The sequence below is a fragment of the Cupressus sempervirens genome, chromosome 4 (assembly GCF_028749045.1).
Source record: "Cupressus sempervirens isolate cs-2001-9-10 chromosome 4, ASM2874904v1, whole genome shotgun sequence".
Classification (NCBI taxonomy): domain Eukaryota; kingdom Viridiplantae; phylum Streptophyta; class Pinopsida; order Cupressales; family Cupressaceae; genus Cupressus; species Cupressus sempervirens.
This window is the reverse complement of record NC_143121.1, coordinates 836,870,556-836,876,224: the sequence shown is the minus strand read 5'-3', so window position 1 is coordinate 836,876,224 and position 5,669 is coordinate 836,870,556. Positions and strand designations below refer to the sequence as shown.

At 36.8% G+C, this 5,669-nt stretch overlaps 1 long non-coding RNA gene across 1 annotated transcript; it reads left to right on the top strand.

The window, feature by feature from the left end:
- The first annotated feature begins 3,252 nt into the window (after window positions 1–3,252).
- LOC149563993 (uncharacterized) lies at window positions 3,253–5,143 on the top strand. The gene is made up of 2 exons (XR_016363584.1): window positions 3,253–4,561; window positions 4,913–5,143. It is a non-coding gene; the product is annotated as an uncharacterized LOC149563993 (long non-coding RNA).
- The last annotated feature ends 526 nt before the right edge of the window (window positions 5,144–5,669 follow it).

The following is a 5,669-nucleotide window of genomic DNA, read 5'->3' as shown; positions in this document are numbered from 1 at the left end:
AAAGTCCGGGCAGCTCCTGATGGCGAGATAGTGCCAGCCGTAGATCTCCTTAAATCTGACGGTCAGAGTGATGTACTTCACTCGCCGTCCCTCCTGAACTACTGGGCCTGCTGGTTGCCGTGTCCTGACATATACACACGGCATCATCCGGTTGGTGAACCCGAGACTTGATCCATAGGATGGCCACGCGGCGGATGGGCACTATGTCGCCAAGATAATATCTGCGCATCTCCGCCATAGCGAGATGGCGCCATCCGTTGATGCAACCAAAACTGACGATGGAGATCGCAAACCTTGACTATGCTAACTGTACTGATAGAGACTCCAGCCTGGTTACACGCGGCGGTTCCTCACTGGCCCATTGGGACACCTAGGCAATCTTGCGACTTGGCCTCACAGGGTGACCACGTGTCGATCGGGCGCCATGTCGCTATGGGAAAATCGAGGTTAAATTTCCATAGCGCCATAGCGCCCAACCGATGACGTGTCCCTATTTGTGCATGCTTCTTTTGATTCGCTTCCGTGACACGGGCTCCGCCAACTGGGCAGATAAGGTACGCAATGGGGCCCAATATTTGTCCGAAGTTCTCGCCGTTTATTTTCTCCGGCCCGCCAAAATTTATCCGATTGTCGCAACATTTTCGGCCACGTGTCCTGCCCACCGTCATGAGTATCTCCGCCGAGCACTATGTCGCCATGGAGATTTTTCGGTTGGCTTGTGATAGCCCCATAGCGCCTGCGGTGCCGAAAAACTTTCCCGACCCGCCCTCCGTTGTAGCCTCCCACCGGGCCCACCAACACGTGTCGTTCGGGTGCAATGTCGCCAACACTACCTCCTGTGCAACTTTTGATGACGAGATCGCGCCGACCGTTGATCTATCTAAAATCTGACGGTCACAGAACCTTGGCGAGTCGGGGCATTAAAATAGCAATTTTTTGGCTAACCGTTGAACAGGTCGCGGATTTGAATTTGAACCTTTTGGCGGCAAAACCAGAGGTAATAGTTGCCTTGGTAGATCTTGTATCTCAGTATTGAGTTTTCAAGATGATGACATTTAGTTCAATGTTTCCCTATTTAGGGCAACACCCATTCTACTAGGGTCTATATTTTTTGTTGGAATTAATGGTGGGTTTCTACTACTTTTTCTTTCTTGTTGTTGTTTTGGGTTTCCTACTACTCTTGCTCTTCCTTTCAAGTTTTTTTTTTTTAAACATGGTCATCTGTTCTGTAATTTCATTTCTCCTATAGTATATTATTTAATATCATTGCATACTATATGAGGCTTTGAGGTTTTTTTTCTCTATAGGCTTCGTGTCATATAAATCTTCATTTCTCAATCGACTATGAAAGTTAGATCTCTTGTCTTTCTAATTTGTTAATGCCAATGGTATGCTCAACACATCTTCTAGCCTTTCTAATATTATTAATGTCCTCGATTGGATATTCTAACTTTAGAAGCTTGTTGTTTCAGTTTTAATTATAATTATATTTATTTAGTTCAAACTATTAACTGGGAAATGGTTTCTTCCAAGACACACTACCAGGATGTATTTTATTATAGGGGGTTCTTAATCGGACTCTAGGTAGAATTTTAAAGTGATCTCTTCCTTTTAGCATAATATGGTCATCATAATAAATGGAATGACATATATGGTTATTGCTATGATGATACATTGAGGGTTACCTTCAAAATCTTAACATGAGAATTGGGGTTTATAGCTCAATACAACATGATAGAGTTAAAGTGGTTTGGATCATTATGTATTAGTATTGATATGTTAAAAGATAGGGGTAGAGGCAATTGGATTACAAGGATTGTAAGCTTGTTTCTTTATTTCTTTGGATTGCCTTCACTCGAAAATGTTCTATACAAATATGAATATTTGATCATAGAGTTAGCAAGACTCTAGTTTCTTCTTTGCAAACTAACAATGGTGCAAGACTGTCGGTGTCCTATTAAGGGGTAAGTTTAAAACCTATTGCGAGAAAATTGACATTTGGATTATAAGCATATACACTAGCAATGTTATCATTGGAACTTAGTCAAAGTATCTTGTTGGAGACCAAGCATCTTGGACACTAATAGAATTTCAATCACCAGAAAATGACAACATCACTTTGGTTTTTATTAATATAAAGGAGGGAATGCCCTCCTAAGACCCCCAAATTGTGAGGTATTTGTACTTTTCACATCTCAGATTTGTAATTACAAGGAAGTTATGTAGAGAAGGGAATGCCCTTCTTAAGATGAAAAACTAAGAATGGTGTTGTATAGGAGGGATTGCCCATCTAAAGACCCCTAAAATGGAGGCAAATGTATCAACTTACTATACATGGCGTTATCGTCCAACTTGCTCGAGGGTTTTCTTCGAGATAAACCAATGTAAATTTTAAATTTATTAATTAAAATAGGTTTTGTCATTTATTTATAAAAAATATTAAAAAAATTGAATATCAATCAATAATATTTCTTAATCTGTTTAAAAGATTTTTTAAATATTATTCATAGGATATTTGTGGGAGGAGTTGCTATTTTTATTTTAATTTTTAATTTTCACCTATTAATTTTTCATGATAGAATTTTTTGGTGGAGATTTTTCTAAATGACTATTTTACTTATATATGATAAATTGAATATAAATAAATAATTTTTTTCATTTATTTAAATACATTTATATTTAAATTGAAATTTATTTATTATTTAATTTATTCATATAAGGTTATATTTAAATGATTACCTTATTCATATAGGATTGAATATAAACAAATAGTCAACAAGCCTTTGGTCTATTAGCGAAGTTGGATGGCTCACAAAGAGCCCACCAAGTATTAAGTCTTGTTTAAGTGGAAGGCTCCGACATCATAAGGAAAGAGGTGGGGATCATCCCTAGACGAATTTAGTGGCGATGCCCCTTAGTAGTTGACTCTAAACTGAATAGGGCACGTGTGGATAATATTTCTTAATATGTTTAAAATATTTTTTATTTAAATTAGCAATCGTTTATAATTTAATTTATTCAAATAAGATTCTATTTAAAATAATAACTTTATTATTAAACGTAAAATTGAAAAAATAATTTTATTATCAGACACAAAATTGAAAAATAATTTTATTAACAAATAAAAAATGTAAAATAATTTTATTATGTTTTTTCAATTATGCACGAGTCAACAATTTGACCAGATTATAAGAATTAAAATCCTACTACTAAATTGACAAAAGGGCTAGAGTGTGATAAAGCTAGATAGAAGATAATGCACAATCACACTGCAAAAAACAGAAAACCAAACACTTAAACAGAACATGAGGGCTATCAATCAATCTCAAAATCTGAACTCACCTTCTGAAGAAACTCCAGTAACGCCAAATTCGTCCGTTAGGCCTCAAAAACCCCACACAACTGATCCAAAATCAATTCTTACACAGGATGAACTTGGAAAACTGAGCCTCAAGGTAGGAAGTGGCAGATGTCTTCATGGCAAGATGAACCCACGGTGTATACAGGGGAAGCCACCCGATGTCAATGAAAGATGTTTCAAATATTGTAAAGGCCTCAAAATTTGAACCCTATTGAGGCAACCATGCAGTACAGAAACAAATGCAGAAAGTAAAATTTGGACATTTCTGAAGATGATAATAACCCAGACAAATGCAGAAAGTCCCAAGAACCCATCCAGATCTTGATTGAAGAATCTATCTGACATTGAAGGTATGAACATCACTGTAAGAAGTGACTGTGATGTTTGTGATGAAGGTATGCCAAGCTCAATGTGGATGTTTGAATGAAGTTACCGAGCCTTGTAATATAACTCCTCGAAAACACATAATGAATACAGGATGCTACAATGCCAATCACTTCCATATGATCAGATTTTCCCAATCCTGGCATATGCACTTTATCGATAAAATCATCAAGCTAGGAATTCCAAGGGGTATGAAGGAGGTGCGCCATATGTTCGACAAAATGTCAATAACCTCCAAATGGCCTGTGAATTCCAACTCCACATTAGGCTCGTCAATGATGGCAGGAGTGTCCGATGAAATCCTAAGATCAATGTTGAGCAGAGGGGTAATTTGGCATTTTGCAGTATGGTTCAGCATAAGACATTGAACTCCATAATTTCTTAAGAGAAATTAAACATGAAATTGAATATGATCAAGCCCAAGGACGATGAATCCACGAATGCCCCAATAATGGAAAGCGGTTGAATATTGAATGATACCCAAAGAATATAATTCGAGTCAACCTCGGCTAAGTATGGTTCTCGATGTGGAAGCTTTCTAGTTTTGAAGCCGAAAGGTACAGTAGTCTTTCTCTAATGTTGCAGTGAATACAGAGAATGGCCAAATTCACCCCAAATGACTGAAGGTTCTGTGATTGAATCGGTTAAATGGATAACCTAACCTGTGAATACATGATTTCATGGTGACGGTTATGAGGAATTGGCAGACCTGTGTAAAACCCAGGTGTTGAATTATGTCTAATGGAGCAGTTGATTAGGTGTTGTGTCAATTAATAGTGGGATTATCAGTCACTCTGCCCAGCGATTGCACTGAAGGTAAGCTCGGAGAGAGATTCAAACCCTGGACCATGGTATGACCTATCGATCACAACCACAATGCATAAAATGACTCCGCTAGATACACTTTGGAATACTCTGAAATTCTTTTGATTTTAGCATCTTTCAAATCCTTAATTATGAAAATGAGGATCACTAAATGTTAGGGTATTTTTAGGGATTGTTGTTCAAGAACACCATACACCTGGGTAGTTTTAAGGAAAACGTCAGGGGTTAAAGAATCAACCTATTCCAACAAATTCCATTGAATTCCAAGCAGTTGAGAACAACCATCGATTTCTGATCTATATGTCTCATAATACTAATTTTTGTGCGTTTGCTTTTTGTCAGTTGACGCCCAGAACAATAAGATTATTGTTCTGGAAATGAAAAGGCCGTGAAGGAAACAAGCTTCGTACGGAGAAAAGAATGGAGGAGATATTCCGGACAGCAAAAGCAATGCAGATGGATGAGATCTTACATTATACTTTTGACTCGGGAGTTGCAAATTATCATACAAATATTTCTTTCTTAAATGTGTTTTAAAATCTTATCTATAAATAATTTTTTCTTTGACAGCTACTTTGGGATTAGATTTAGAGTCTTAAATATTATAATGTTCACTAAAGATAAAAATTGGCCCATGGCACATATTTTCCTAGGCATAATGAATATTTAATGTTTGGCCATCTTAATTAGAAATCTGGATTCATGAACGTTGCTAAAACTGGCCTTGCTTCTTCCATTAACAGAATCTGGAGAAAAAGATAATGCAGTTTATATCTGCTCAAAAGAGCAAATGGAAATAAAAAATCACAAATGACCCTACCATTTGCAGTCTCATCTGTTAAATGCTTCAGTATCATGACTTAACGAAGATATTTAATTATGCACAGGGAAAGATTATTGCTATCATATATTTTCTTACAACACACAGCTTAAGTTGTAGAGTTCATGAGGCAAAATTGTGTAGCAGATGAGTCAAAAGATAAATTCTAATTTGAAATGAAAAAACCTTGGATATTAGTGACAAAAAACCAGTAGTCTCTGCCTAGGAGACTGAAAATACTGTTGTTAGCATTGCATTAGTATTCTGTATTTTCTTAAA